The sequence below is a fragment of the Tripterygium wilfordii genome, chromosome 2 (assembly GCF_013401445.1).
Source record: "Tripterygium wilfordii isolate XIE 37 chromosome 2, ASM1340144v1, whole genome shotgun sequence".
Taxonomy (NCBI): Eukaryota; Viridiplantae; Streptophyta; class Magnoliopsida; order Celastrales; family Celastraceae; genus Tripterygium; species Tripterygium wilfordii.
Genome location: NC_052233.1, coordinates 1,650,037 through 1,666,797, shown reverse-complemented (window position 1 = coordinate 1,666,797; position 16,761 = coordinate 1,650,037). Strand labels below are relative to the sequence as shown.

General features: G+C 36.1%; 1 long non-coding RNA gene across 1 annotated transcript; it reads left to right on the top strand.

The window, feature by feature from the left end:
- Positions 1-1,175: 1,175 nt before the first annotated feature.
- Positions 1,176-5,766, top strand: LOC120004996. The gene is made up of 3 exons (XR_005469696.1): positions 1,176-1,275; positions 2,721-2,778; positions 5,637-5,766. It is a non-coding gene; the product is annotated as an uncharacterized LOC120004996 (long non-coding RNA).
- The last annotated feature ends 10,995 nt before the right edge of the window (positions 5,767-16,761 follow it).

Below are 16,761 nucleotides of genomic sequence, written 5' to 3'. Positions count from 1 at the left end.
AAAACCTGAGCCCCAAAGTAATAGCACAATTGGACCACAAAAGAAACCAGGTCATTAGGCAACTCTTTTTCGGACAAAATCTTATCCGCCATGTAAGAACCTTGTTCAAATCCCAAATATTAAGAGTAGCCTTTCAAAGTAGCTTGAGGGAATACCCTTTTCCTTGTTATTCTCGAAGTTGGGATAAGGTGATGTAGACTTCTTCTCTCCATATGGAATCTTTGGTGTAGTTACCAAAAATCGTATGGCCCCATTGGGCCACATGATGACGAATCCAAGTTCAGAATGTCCAAAATCACAGGCCCAATTGGCACACTCTGGCCCATGCTAAGGCTCATAACGAAACGTTCGAGGCTCTGTCCGTTGACAACACGGTCACGTGATATCAAACAATGACCCTGACACCATATCTGACAATAGCGGCTAACGTCCCCTCTTATACTTGTTTTACTGTATTTACGACGTCATTACAAAACATGAACTTCCTCTCAGCTAGCTATAGCGCGACCACAACTAAGGCGCCGGGACGCCTAGGCATCAATCTAGCCCACGATCATTCCCTCTTAGGGAGCATGATCCAATCTAGTTCATACCAACATCCTTGTACCTGACAGATACGTATCTCCGAGTATGATCTCTTATCACATAATATCAATTCATTTATGGTTGCCCACTACTGCACTCCATTCTGTGACTAAAATAATCTGATCTAAGTGTTTAATATTGCAGGAATCATCATTCTAATTCATGAGTTTGCAGCGGAATAGAAATGGAAGATGGTAGATGAAGAAGAAGATGAGAGGAGAGAGAGAGAGTGATAGCCAAGATTTGAAAAATATATTATCATTCAAAAAATCGTAGTACATACAATGGGTATCAGCCTTTCAAGATATACACACTTCACCAACGGCTCTGGTGATGTGACAAATGCATTGTCAATGTCAGACAGAGAACAGAGTAAAGAAAATTGAAATATAGAAGGAAATGATCAATACGATATGTATTGATCAACTCTCTAAAAAATGGGCCTAAGAGAATAACCCAAATAAACTAACAAAGCTCTCAAATGTGGCCCAAGAAATAAGCCCAAAGGAATAATGTCTTCCCAAGCAGATCGAACAATCTCTGCAAAAACGAAAACTCTGAATAATCTTATCATCCCCCCTCAAGATCGACATGGGGAGTATCCATGTTGAGCTTGGAAATAAGGGATTTGATTCTGTCAACTGATAATGGTTTGGTGAACAAGTCTCCCGGCTGATCATCCGTCTTTAGGTGAGCAAGCTTTATTAAACCTGCCTGCACTTTTTCTCTAGTAAAATGTAAATCCAATTCGATGTGCTTCGTTCTTTCATGAAAAACTGGATTTGTTGCAATGTATATTGCTGCCTGATTGTCACAGTAGAGATGCATTGGTTCTTTGATTTTTATCCGTAGTTCTGTGAATAAGTTCTTGATCCAAGCCAGTTCAGCTGTTAGACCTGCCATAGCCCTATACTCAGCCTCTGCAGATGACCTAGAAACAGTTTGTTGCTTCTTTGATCTCCATGCAATTAAAGATTCACCAAGTTTGACACAGAATCCTGTTACAGATCTTCGAGTGTCTACACATGACCCCCAATCTGAGTCACAAAAACCTTGAACCTGCATGTTGGAAGTCATAGGATAAAATAAACCATAATCTATAGTCCCTTTAATATACCTCAACAAGCGATGAGCTGCATCCATGTGAACATCTGTTGGTGCCTGCATAAACTGACTAAGGGTATTCACAGTGTAAGTAATGTCAGGTCTTGTTAGTGTGAGATACATAAATTTACCAACTAATTTCCTGTATCTAGCTGGATCATCCAAGGGCTTTCCTATAGCTTTAGACAGCTTACTATTTGTATCAATAGGGGAATTGTTTACTTTAGTATTTTCAAAACCTGTTTCACTTAAGAGATCTAGAGCATATTTCTTCTGATTCAACTTAAGACCATCCTTTCTTCTATCTATTTCTAAACCTAAAAAATATTTCAACTCTCCTAGGTCTTTGATTTTAAAACAAGATCCTATATGAATTTTTACCTTAGTAATTAAATCTAAGTTGTTTCCACCAATTGCCATATCATCAACATATAGCAAAAGTAATACTATATCTCCATTATGATGATAAGTAAATAATGAATAATCTGATTTGCTTTGAATGAAACCAAAATCTAGTAAAGCTTTCTTGCATTTTTCATTCCATTGTCTACTAGCTTGTTTCAACCCATATATAGATTTCTTCAATTTACAAACAGTATTGTTCCCTAGCTGTGAATAACCTGGTGGTAGTTTCATATATATGTCTTCATCTAGATCTCCATTTAGGAAAGCATTATGAACATCTAGATGATGCATGTACCAACCTTTTGCTACTGCTATAGCTAAGAAGAGTCTTACAGTAGTTATTTTAACTACTGGTGCAAAGGTCTCGTTATAGTCAAAACCTTCACTTTGACTATAACCTTGAGCCACTAACCTAGCTTTGTATCTTTCAATAGATCCATCTGCATTATACTTTATTTTATACACCCACTTGCATCCTATAGCTCTTCTATTGCTTGGTAATGTAGTCAACTGCCAAGTATCATTTTCTATTAAAGCTTTCATTTCTAAATCCATGGCTTTACACCATTCATCTCTCACTACTGCCTGTTTATAAGTTTGTGGTTCCTTTTCCTTTGACAATGCAGCAAGAAAGTGAACAAAAGTAGAGCTAGGAATGACAGCATTACACTGATAATCATTCAGGTAAGTTGGTCTTTTCTTAGTTCTTGTAGTTATATCTCTATGTGTAACTGTTGGTTCATTATTTTCTTGTCTAGTCTCTGTTCTTTCTTCATTTTCTTTTGTGATCTCCGATGTCCTAAGAGGAAAACTCATTTCATTAAACTTTACATCCCTAGAAACAAAAATTTCTTCTGTCTCAATGTTTAATAGTCTATACCCTTTAACCCCAACTGGGTACCCTATGAAAATACATGATATCCCCTTTGGTTCAAACTTTGAACCTAGACTTCTATTCTCTTTGGCTACACAGTGGCAGCCAAATGCCTTAAGTATACCATAATTCACATCCTCTTTATACACAATTGTATAAGGACTCTTCTTATCAAGCACTCTGGTAGGCAGTCTATTTATTATATAAACAGCTGTTTGTACTAAAATACTCCAGAATTTTTCATCTAATCCACTCTGTAATTTTAAGGTTCTAGCCACATTCAAGATATGTTGATGTTTTCTCTCTACAACCCCATTTTGTTGGGGTGTATAAGGACATGTCTTTTGATGTTGTATCCCCTCTGTCAAGTAGTATTCTTCCATTAAAAATTCTTTTCCATTATCAGTCCTAATTGTCTTAACTCTCTTGCCAAATTGTGTTCTAACATAATTAACAAAAAACTTGATATTATTCCTAGTTTGATTTTTGGATTGCATCATAAAAGTCCATGTAAATCTAGAATAATCATCTACTATAGTCAAGAAGTATTTGTATCCTTCCACAGTAGAAATAGGGTTAGGCCCCCAAATATCCATATGCAATAAATCAAAACAATCAATAGTGCAAGTAGTACTAGTCGGAAAAGGGCTTCTTTTAATTTTAGATAGCATACAATCAGTACATTGCATAGTCTTTCTACTAATAAAATTAGGCAAAAGATCTGTTACAGAATTTGAAGGGTGCCCTAATCTTAAATGCCATAAATCCCTTTCAACATTAGAATTCATACTAACTGAGCAGACAAAATTCCCTCCTTCAATTTCTTTAAGTAAATATAGTCCCTTATCCATTAGTCCTATGCCAGTCTGGTTCCAAGTGGACATGTCCTGCAATTCACAGGTTTTACTAGTAAATCTGACTGCATATTTGTCATTCTTAGTTAATTTACTTATAGAAATTATGTTAAATCTAAAAGTAGGTACACACAACACATCAACTAGTGTAATATCATCACTCAACTTTACTCTGCCAGAATGTGTTATTTTATGCTTATCACCATTAGGTAAAGTAACATAGCAATTTTTTAAAGTATGGCATGCATCAAACAATTTCTCATTGCATATAACATGATCTGTAGCACCACTATCAAGAATCCATTTTGCAATATTTTGTAGTAATTTAGGTTCAAGAGTACCTCCCATAGTGGACACAGAAGCAATCCTATGCTGGTCTCCTCCCCGTTCAACTCCTCCATTTGCATTGTTCTTTAACATTTGCATGAGTTGTTGACATTGCTCAACACTGAGATTCAGATTCTGTGCTATTGAGTTGGAGTTAGTTGAATGAGATTCACAGCTGAATTGATTTGCCATGTATTTGCTTTCTGTGTCCATGTTCCTTGGCCTCTTGTTGTTTGTATTGGGGTACCCATGCAACTTGAAACACTTCTCAGTGTTATGAGTGTTCATGTTACAGTGAGTGCACCACATACCTTGCTTCTTGTAACACTTATCTGTATTATGGTTGTCTTTCTTACAAATTGAGCACCATCTGCCTTTGCCTTGAGCCTTATTGTTGTTTGATGCTGATGGATTAGGAGTAGACCTGTTTATAGCCATTGCCATTGCACCTTCTGTTTTTACTTTGCTAGCCTGTGAGAGTGCTTGCTTATCTTCTTCTTCCAATACAATGCTGAAAGCTGTTTCCACATCTGGCCTTGGTTTAATCAAGAAAATCTGACTTGTGATGTGGTCATACATTTCATTCAGCCCCAATAAAAACTGCATAAGCTTTTCCTTTTCTCTTTTGACAATCAGTGACTTTGCTTTCTTACACAAACAGTCATGTTCATCACATTCCACATTCTCTTCACATTCTTCAATTTCATCCCAATACCCCTTGAGCTTTGCATAGTAATCTGTAACACTGAGTGTTCCTTGTTTCACATTAACCATCTTCTTGTAGATCTGGAACAACCTTGTGTCATTTCCTGCCGAATACCTCTTTTTAAGATCATCCCATAACTCCTTTACTGTTTTCCAGCCCGAGATACTATTGTTGATCTTAGTTGTCAAAGTATTAGTGATCCATGAAGTTAATATACTGTTTACCTGCCACCATTGTTCATACAAAGGATCTGAAGTCTTTGGTGCAGTGATAGTCCCATTCAAGAAAGCTATCTTGTTTCTAGCTCTGAAAGCATTCATCATGCTTCTGCTCCACGCATAATAGTTCGAACCATTCAACTCTATCTGAGTTACCTTTGTAAGAGTAAAATCATTTGGCAAGAATGAGTATGGGTTCAAATATGGATTCTGTGCAGGAGTTGGCATTACAGCAGCACCAGTTGATACTGTGGCCTGTGAAGTTGTATCTTTGTTTGCTATAGCAGCACAAACCTTCTGTAGAAGATCTGTAATTTCTGTATTGTTGTTTGTACCACCCGAAGGGGCACCAACATTTTGATTGAGAGATTGTGTCCCTCTCAATAACTGCACTAAGTCTTCCAGAGATCTTGTTGTATTATCAGCTCCACCTTCTGTAGCTTGTGCCATTTTTGTCAAATTCCTTCTTCTTTTACGAGAGTAGTAAATACCGTAACGGTTCATACAATTGAACCTGCCTCCGATACCATAAAATAATCTGATCTAAGTGTTTAATATTGCAGGAATCATCATTCTAATTCATGAGTTTGCAGCGGAATAGAAATGGAAGATGGTAGATGAAGAAGAAGATGAGAGGAGAGAGAGAGAGTGATAGCCAAGATTTGAAAAATATATTATCATTCAAAAAATCGTAGTACATACAATGGGTATCAGCCTTTCAAGATATACATACTTCACCAACGGCTCTGGTGATGTGACAAATGCATTGTCAATGTCAGACAGAGAACAGAGTAAAGAAAATTGAAATATAGAAGGAAATGATCAATACGATATGTATTGATCAACTCTCTAAAAAATGGGCCTAAGAGAATAACCCAAATAAACTAACAAAGCTCTCAAATGTGGCCCAAGAAATAAGCCCAAAGGAATAATGTCTTCCCAAGCAGATCGAACAATCTCTGCAAAAACGAAAACTCTGAATAATCTTATCAGTGACCAACACGTGTCCAACTCCTATCATTTCATATGTCTTGACATTCTTATCATGCTTTTCGTCTTCCAACCCTGACACGTCCGATATACTTGACTTTTATGCGCATATATCCTGAGTTTTACCAAAAAGGACACAAGTTGGTGACACAACTCCTGAGGCCTGTCCTCACTTTCATATAAATACACTTCTCCTACCTTGGAGAGAGGGACCGGAACATTGAGAACAAGACATTGAAACTCTCCGACCTAGCACCAAATATTCAGCCACAAACACTCCAGCCATCGTCGGTCTTCCACCTCAGATCACCACTGACTTGATCATCGGAGCCTCTACAATCGGCACCCCTCAATCCAGTCTAAGAGCTTTCACTGTTGCTTTTGTTGTGACGTTTGCAAGATTTAAAGGTGCAAAAGAGCCTCTATGTAATCAAAGTTGACTCTTCACCGATTGTAGAAATTTGTCCTTACATTTGGTATCTGAAGCTAACCCCAAAAGTAGCTAATCTTTTTGGGTGAGCCCGCTAGTAATTGTCTCATGCTCTTTTTGGTGTGGATTTTTTTAGAACACGACATTGAAAACCAGCATAATTTGATTTTGTGATCACTAATTCCTTTTAATTTTATGCAAAATTTTAGAATGTGCTAGATGATGTTGTTTTCAATGGCGGCAATGTGCTATTTTGTTAAAAAAATATAATCGGGTGTTGTATGCCTAATAAAAGTATACAGGAATGCTATTTCAAAAAACACTCGGAATTAGAAATAAAATAAAGAATGGGCTGGACAAAGGCAATACTTGACCTCACCCAGGCAGAACCAAATGTGCCTTACTTTTCTTTTCTAGTAATCAGCATATTGAAATTGAAAACCGAACATCCTAGGCTAAATAAACAAGATTAACTGAACAAAATATTCAACCCAAGTCGGTGGTGTAGGGTGCCCGGGGACGTTTAGCGAATATGTTTAAGACTTAATCTTGGTAGAGTTGTACAACATGTGACCCAGTAATAGAGCTGGCCCACAGGTAGAGTTATAGTGGTGCAACTTACATATCACAAGTTTCTTGTGGGTGGCAATTGTTTACCTATGAATCTTAACCTTTTTAAGGAAGACATCTTTATTCATTCATTTCTTTGATTTCAAGTGATCCATGTCCTTTCCCACAAGAAACTATAAGAATATGATGCCTTTACCCGGCCATGTAAGCAAAGAATTAATCTTCAACATATTTAAATAACAAAGAAGAGCTATGCATCCCTATTGTTATATTTTCCTCTTATCCCACAAGAAACTATAAAGAATATGATGCTTTAACCCATGTAAGCAAAGAATTAATCTTCAACATATTTAAATAACAAAGAAGAGCTTTGCGTCCCTATTGTTATTTTCCTCTCATCCCACATTGTGCTGAGGCAATCTCCATTGTTGGAAATTCTGTTGGCAAACTAGCTACAAATCACAATAAGGTGTGCTATGAATCTTTATTCCTCTATCATATGTAGTCAATTTTTATTGTGACTAGTTTCATCTGCCTTTGTTTTTCTTATAATTTATTATGTGATTTTATAAGTCTATATATATTCTTTACATTCTTTAATGTGTTGCCCTTTCTATTTTGAATAATGCTTGAGACCTCAAAAATATGACATGTGATTGTTAAGTGTTAAGTGGGTCCTACATGTGTGTTTATAATCATGGACAGAATTAGTATTTGTGGAGCTATAGTCATCTTCGGCAAAAGAAAGATAAATGATGAATTAACATAACATTTGAGATTTCTTTTAAGAAACTTGGTATATTCCAAATTATATTGCCTTAGACGTGAACTAACCAATCGATCTTTATTTTCGCACTACGTCAAATAAAGAACAATTAAGCAGCCCATCCTATTGTGTTTAAACTTTTATCTCTCATGTTCTGCAGCTGCAACCTCGAGTATTTGTCATTCCTTAATGTAAATTTCTTCAAGATCACAAAAAAGGTATGCTCTTGTTATCCAATCCTTGTCATTTTTTTACTACAAGTAGTTTCTTCTGCCCTAATATTTCTTGTATATGGATTACCTATTTGGCAAAATGGTGCCCCAGCGGTTCCGCTGCGGGCCACCATTGTGCCAAACAAGTGTGAACCGTTGCTGTGAAGCTTATTGCATAGAGGTGCATTGTTTTTTTAGACTATGTTTGGTGGAGAGTATGGCTGATTTATGCTATAGTATACGCTAGCTCTTTAGTTGTTTGGTGAAACTGAATCTAAACATAGCCTATATAATGTCAATTTATCAATAAGGACACTAAGTATTAACAACCAATATTAACAATCAGCCAAAGCATAAACAAATACAAACACTCAATAAAATAAACAACAAACTAATATGAGTCTTATGACACTCTTCTCTAGTTCTCCTTACTTCCATTTTCTGGGGGACACTCATTTGGGTCTTCTTGAAAGTCTTGATTCTCTCCATTAATACCCATTAGGTGAACCACAGTCCTTTCGTAGGTGGCCGACGATATGAGGTGGGCATCACCCAAATCCTATAGGTTGTACCTGTCAAAAATATTATAGAGAAGGTTACGAGTTAAGAACAAGTCTGTGTTGTACCCTAGAGTTTAGGAAAGTACTGAAAGGGAGTCTTGGTTTTGGGTCATTAGGAAGAACCATCTACATGGTAAACAGATTAGCCTTAAACCCCAAAAATCCTTGAACCAAGCAACCCACCCAATCACCAAACAAGCTAGAAAAAATGAAAACAGATACAAATCAAAGTAGATTAACAACAAGGAGAAAATAGTATTAGAAGGTTTGTATCTGCCGTCAATGCAATAGTGAAGAAAAATTTACGTGACTTGTTTGGATTGATGTTTTAGAAGATTAAGTGAAGGGAGTTAAGGAGGGGAGATTAATTTCATCTTGTTTGGATCGTAGAAGAGAGAGTTAAGTGGGGTGAATGAGGGGAAGTTGGGTAAGTTGTCCTCAGTTAACTCTCTAACTCAATATTTTGTGACCATCCAATTTGGATGTCAGATTTGTGAGGCGAGAGAAAATTTGAGTGAATAGAAAATTTTCACTAATTTTAACTTTGATAATAGTATTTTTGAAACTCACATGTCTTTAACTCTCATTAACTCTACCTTCTATCCATGTAGAAGTGAGTAGATATAATCCGCATAAATCTCCCTCCCATAACTCTTTCTCCCTTAACTCTACTGATGTGGTGTGGAAGTAAGGATCGATTGACTAGTTCACGTCTAAACCAAACATAAATTGAAATCCACTAAGAAAATTGAGAGAATCCTCAAAAAAAAAATTAATTCATCTTCTTTTGCGAAAACAACTATAACCCTATAAATATTAAAAATAAGGAAACCCTAATAAATTAAAATACTAATTTGACTAGAATTCCTATTAACTAGCAAAACTCCTAATAATTCTATTAGAAATAGACTTCTAATAAGAAAATGAAATAATTAAACTCTCTCTCCTAAGTATTACAGGAAACTATTGAACCTTGTACTATATCTGTCTTCTCCACTTGAAAAAAAAAAACTCGACCTCGAGTTACAATTTGGATGAGAATGATTGTCTCGAAAGAGAAACTCATGCAAAGTCAAACCTTCGAAGTCCTCGAATGCATAGGTTGAAATTGTAGTCTTCCACTCCAAAAAAAAGAGATTTAGAGTCAGATAGATGCCAATTTGACGTTTTGACATGCTCCCAAGATATCTCTCCATGGATTTTAAAGTGTCAAAAATTTTCTTTCTCGATATCAACTCATTGATAATTTTTAATATTGATGAACTAGTGTTGAGATTATAGTCCTCAATCCCAATAAAATATCAATATATTGTATCGTACATGTTGTTGACAAAATTATAGAATTTTGAGATTGGTGAACAATATGATCTTCAATCGAATTTACACCTTCAATCGCAATGATTTTTCATTATGGTTGTTAAATTCTTCCCTAATTTCTTCTTGACCTAGAAATTGACTTGTGAATTCTTCTTTACTCTTACTCTTCACACCTTAGCCTGTGATAAAATTACTATAACATGTATCTTCCTCAGGCTATTGTGAGATTTGATTAGTCTCAATTCCTTCAGCTACTTGAGAATTGTCTAAATTTGCTTAAAACAATTTTCCACCTTCATCAACCTTTGTACTATATATTGATAACGGATTACGATATTCAAAATAAGAACTTTGAATATAGTAATCCATTCGTCGATCCAATTCAAATAAAATTTCTTACCAAAGATAAGAAAAAAAATTCAATCGTAAGCATCTTTGTGATCCTAGGCGAAGACCGAATTTTATCCTTGTACTGTCATTTTCGGTTAAATTGTATTTTATCCCACCAATATGTTGCATATTCAATAAATTTATTTGATACAAGTTTGACCTTCTTCTCTTCCATGATTTCCATATAATAAAATTCTTTTCCAAATCAAACATCAATTCAAGTGATTCTGGTTGACTTTGAGTTGATTAAGTATTTAAGCATACCTTTAATCTCCTCCAATGCCTCTTGAAAATCGTTCAACCCTCATCCAACGACTATAGAATTTCTTCCTTCTTCATTGTGATCCATCTTGAGAAGCGAAATCCTTCTTTGATACCAATTGACGCGATGCGGAAGTAGGGATCGATGAACTAATTCACGACTAAGCCTAGAAACCTCGGAATCTACCAAGAAAATTGAGACAATCCTTAAAAATAACATTAATTTATCATTCATCTTCTTCTGCCGGAAACGGCTACGGCCATATAAATACTAAAACACAAGAAAAGCCTAATAAATTTAAAAATACTAATTTGAGCGTAAACGGAACTGCCGTTTTTGACCCGTTAGAGTCTAGGTGCTCCTTTACTTGACTTTACATAAATGTATTGAATTTGAAGGAACAGAAACACTCACTGACACACTAAACAAACAACAAATTAAGAAGAAGAATTTGTAGGGAGAATGAACACCATGAAAAATGAACTCTATATCACTATGATTCACATAACCACAACAACAACAACAACAGAAGGGCTGTATAGCAAACTTTAATGGTTTCCATTATACTCAGCAATCTTTATAAGTTTTCTCCATCTATCATTCTTCTTTCTCAATCAGGGCAATGGAAATTGTGACCACCATCCTTGGAAAAATCGGGGAATGTATGATTGAATCGATTAAGCTTCAGTTTGAGGATCTGAGAACCTATGATGAAAACATTGTGGCTCTTGAGTGTTAGCAATAATTTAAAACCAAGTGTGGTCAAATAATTGAACCATTACATAATCCAGGATCTAGAACTATCATAGTTTTTCATAATTCTCAAACAACTATAAAATACTTACTTGAATCCAATGTCGACATCTTCAGTTGATCCAACTCTTGAACAAAGGTGTAGGAAACTGTTTCTCTCTCTTGGCCCTCTTTAGTTTGCACGTTCAATGTTATATCGATGGGAGAACTGAACGTATCGTTTTATAGGCAGAGAGGGGACAGTTTCCTTATCCAACTTCATCTCAACTTACCCATCATAGTAGGAGTCACTTAGGAAACCACTTCTCTATTAACCAACTAGAGATAAGGAATATGTAACATATTAAACCTCCAACTGATCACACGTTCTTATTATGTGGGTCACAAATTGATTAATTTAATAATTAATCTTACATTCTCCCACTTGACCCATATGATCAATTTACGTTAAGGTTTAATAAGTAACATTAGGCGCGCCATAGTACATATTCAATCTCACTTTAACTTGGTGACCATGATACTATAATTAAACAACTCACTAATGCGAGTCATGGCGGTTCTACATCAATTATGTGATTATAGTTCCTTCCATGTACCACGACACTAGCAAATCGTTTAACATAGTCTATAAGCAAGAAGTTAATTTAAAAGTCCAACAATAATGTCTTCTTTAAGAGAACTTTTCCTGTTACAGTCGATCATCATCATATATGTACGTACTAAAATAAAAAAAACAGGATTTAGCAGAAGCAACTTTAATGAGATCTCCAAGTGTCAAATACCATAAATAACATAAAGTAAGTCATTACATAACAATAATCAAGGGCTATGTTCAAGACCCATTCGAATGACATGTTCCTTAAATGTCTTTGGAGCTAATCCTTTTGTCAATGGGTCGGCAATCATAAGCAGTGTGCTTATGTGCTCTATTGACACTCGTTGCTTCTGTATATCTTCTTTAACAATAAGATATTTCAATTCCATGTGTTTCGCTCCCTTAGAATACTTGTCATTTTTGGAGAAAAATACAGCTGCAGAGTTATCACAGTGAATTCTCAAAGGCTTGGAAATAGAGTCAACAATCCTAAGCCCTGAGATAAAATTCCGCAACCATAATCCATGAACCGTGGCCTCAAAGCATGCCACAAATTCAGCTTCCATAGTGGATGAAGCTGTGATAGTTTGCTTTGCACTTTTCCATGATATTGCCCCTCCAGCCAACATGAACAAATAACCAAAAGTGGACTTTTTACTATCACTACACCCAGCAAAATCAGAATCTGAATAACCAGTAACCTCTAGCTTATCAGATCTTCTAAATGTGAGCATGTAATCCTTAGTTCCTTGTAAATACCTCATCACTTTCTTTGCAGCTTTCCAATGATCCATTCCTGGATTGCTTTGATATCTTCCTAACATTCCAACAGCAAAACTAATGTCTGGTCTTGTGCAAGTTTGTGCATACATTAAACTTCCTACTGCAGAAGCATAAGGAATCCCTTCCATTTGTTTCCTTTCCAATTCATTTTGTGGGCATTGCATAAGGCTGAATTTGTCACCTTTCTGAATAGGGACTACACCAGCAGAACATTTCTCCATTTTAAATCTCTCTAGAACTCTTTCAATATATGCCTTCTGAGACAACCCTAACATTCCAAGTGATCTATCTCGGAATATTTCTATTCCTATCACATAAGTTGCCTCACCCATATCTTTCATTTCAAAGTTCTTAGAAAGAAATTCCTTGGTTCCGTGCAATAAACCAAGATCACTACTGGCAAGTAAAATGTCATCAACATACAAAATTAGAAAAATAAACTTACTCCCACTAACCTTCAAATAAATACAGCGATCAACTGTATTTTCTTTAAATCCAAAGGATGTAATGGTATCATTAAACTTAAGATACCATTGTCGGGAAGCTTGTTTAAGTCCGTATATTGACTTTTTAAGTTTGCAAGCCAAGTGTTCTTTTCCTTCAATGGAGAAACCCTCAGGTTGATCCATATAAACTTCTTCCTCTAAACTCCCATTTAGAAAAGCAGTTTTCACATCCATTTGGTGCAACTCTAAATCATAATGAGCCACCAAAGCCATAAGGATTCTAAGTGAGTCCTTCTTAGATACAGGGGAGAAGGTCTCTTTGTAATCAATGCCTTCTTTCTGAGTGAAACCTTTGGCCACAAGTCTGGCTTTAAATCGTTCAATATTACCTTTAGCGTCACGTTTGGTCTTGAAGACCCATTTGCAACCAACTTTCTTGTATCCTTCAGGTAATTGAACAAGATCCCAAACTTCATTTTGTTCCATTGATTTCAATTCATCTTTCATGGCATCCAACCATTTAGTAGAATCTACACTTTCCAAGGCTTGTGAAAATGAAACTGGATCTTTATTCGATCCTATATCGAAATCAGATTCTTGTAGATATACCACGTATTCATCCGAAATAGCAGATCGCCTTTCTCTTTGGGATCTTCTTAAAGCTACTTCTTGTGGTTCATCTACTACTTGTTCATTGATGACTGGCTCATTATATAGTGGTGGCTCATTAATTTGTTGTTCAATATTGTCTTGAGATTCGACATCCGTAGGAACAACAAAGAGTGGTGGTTCATTAATTTGTTGTTCAATATTGTCTTGAGGTTCGACATCTGTAAGAACAACAGTTTTGTTTAAAGTTATGGGAATTGGTACTTTCACCCTAACTTCTTGAATATCTACCTTTTGTAGAATTTCACTCCCACTAATTTCACCATTCTCAATGAATCTGGCATTTCCAGTTTCTACAATTCTCGTACTATGATTAGGACAATAAAACATATGCCCTTTGGATTTTTCAGGGTAACCGATAAAGTAACCACTGATTGTTCTTAAGTCCAATTTCTTTTCATGTGGATTATAAACTCTAGCTTCCGCTTGACAACCCCAAACATGCAGGTGTCTTAAGCTTGGTTTCCTTCCAGTCCACAGTTCAAAAGGGGTCTTTGGAACTGCCTTACTTGGAACTCGATTCAATAAGTATACAGCGGTCTTAAGAGCATACATCCACAAAGATAAGGGTAATGTAGAATTACTTAACATACTTCTAACCATATCCATTAATGTACGATTGCGCCTTTCGGCTACACCATTCTGTTGTGGTGTTCCTGGCATAGTGTATTGTGCACAAATGCCATGCTTTTCAAGAAGTTTAGCAAATGGGCCCGGGCATTGCCCTGATTCTCCATACTTTCCATAATATTCGCCACCCCTGTCCGATCTAATGATTTTCACTTTTCTTTCTAGTTGCCTTTCAACCTCGGTAATGTATACCTCAAGGGCATCCACTGCTTGAGATTTTTCATGCAACAAGTATATGTAACCATAACGTGAAAAATCGTCTATAAAGGTGATGAAATATTTTTCTTTACCAAAAGATGGAGTATCAAAAGGTCCACAAATGTCTGTATGGATAATTTCAAGAAGCTTTGTACTTCTTGTGGCGCTTTTCTTGGTGTGTTTGGTTTGCTTACCTTTAATACAATCCACACACACGCCAAGATCAGTAAAATCTAGGTTCGGTAAAATCCCATCTTTTACCAATCTCTCTAGCCTTTCTCTGGAAATATGTCCCAATCTTTTATGCCACAAGATCGAGGAATTTTCATTAGTTAGGCTACGTTTAATACCAACATTAGGATGCAAGGTGAGGAGAGTTTCAGCAAATTGATTGTCAAGATTAAACTTGTATAAACGATCATGAAGAATACCAGAACCCACAAGAATAGAATTCTTAAACAAACGAAAACATTGTTTCCCAAAATTTATGAAATATCCATCAAGATCAAGTTTGGGCAGAGAAACTAAATTTCTGGAAATTGAAGGAACATAAAATGTATGAAATAAATCTAGATGATGACCAGTGTCCAAGAATAAGCGATAAGTCCCTATGGCTTCAATTGGAGCTCTAACCCGATTTCCCATCAACACGAAGTTCTCATTTTGATTTATGGTCTGGGTTGAAAGGAATCCCTGCATCGTATTGGAAACATGAGTAGTAGCCGCAGAATCAAGCCACCAAGTATTAGAAGGAACTTCAGTAAGGTTTGATTCAAAACATACCGAAACAACACCTTTAATTAAACAATTACCTTTCTTTTCAAACCATTCCCTACGTTTTTGGCAATCTTTCTGATAGTGTCCCGACTTTTTACAGAAATGGCACTTATCATTGCACTTTTCCTTCTTTTGATCATTAAGCTTGCGCTCATTTCCCTTGTGAGGTCCATGCTTTCTGCCTTTAGGCTTCTTCCACTTCTTTCCAGCTTCTTGAGTTATGAGATGAACTGAATGTAGTCCAAGTTGCTTAAGCCTTGTCTCTTCTTGATTCAGCATGTTGCCCAATTCATTCACATTCCACTTATCCTTCATAGTGTTGTAATTAATCTGAAATGGCCCATACTGAGGAGGCAAGGAGTTCAAAATAAATTGCACAAGAAAGAACTCATCCACACTCATCCCCAGAGTCTTTAATTGAGCTGCCAAATTTGTCATTTCAATGACATGCTCTTGTATCCCACGCATACCATCAAATTTCATGGTGGTAAGCTTAGCCATTAGTGTCCCCGCTAGGGACTTGTCAGCAGTTTTGAAACGTTCTGCCACATTGGCAAGGAATTCTTTAGCATCATCAGTTTTTGGAAGTGTTGTCTTGATGTTGCTTGCTATTGTCATCCGCATAAACATAAGGCTCAGTCTGTTAGATTTTTCCCATGCCTTATATAAATCCTTTTCTTCCGGGCTACTCGTATCATTAGGAGCAACCGGTTTCTCACCTTCATGGAGTGCAACATCGAGGTCCAGTACACCAAGGTGAAACTGAACATGCTCTCTCCATTCTGAGAAATTAGTTCCATTAAGTATGGGAATAGACGAAGCATGCGAATGTAGCGAAACAGGCACAGATGCTGCAAACAATAATTCATGCTCACTATATTAATGCTAAGAGTTATAAATAAGGAACAATTCATCATAATGAAACACATTTAAACAAATATTTAAACAATAATATATAGTATTACCGTGATCCACCTTTGGGCTATCTAATGGTAAACTATAAGACAAACATGGTGATTCCCTGTCACCTAATAAGACTAATTGAGAAATATTCATAATTAAGTTGATATTACCTTTGGGTATCTATTCACTCTTAACCATGAATACTGATCAATTATCCTATTTCAATTAATTAATCATTCAAAAGTGGTGCACCTTTGGGCCAAACCTAATGTTCTCATGATTAAATAATTGTAAATGGCAAGCTCATAACATCAAGAAATATGTTTAAGTCTCAATTATTCAACTTGTTATCTAAGTGTCATTCCAGTTGGGTCACTTTGGTGATTACCGACTGTATCATAATATAGATTCCAAATCAAAAATTAATGACCTTGCAC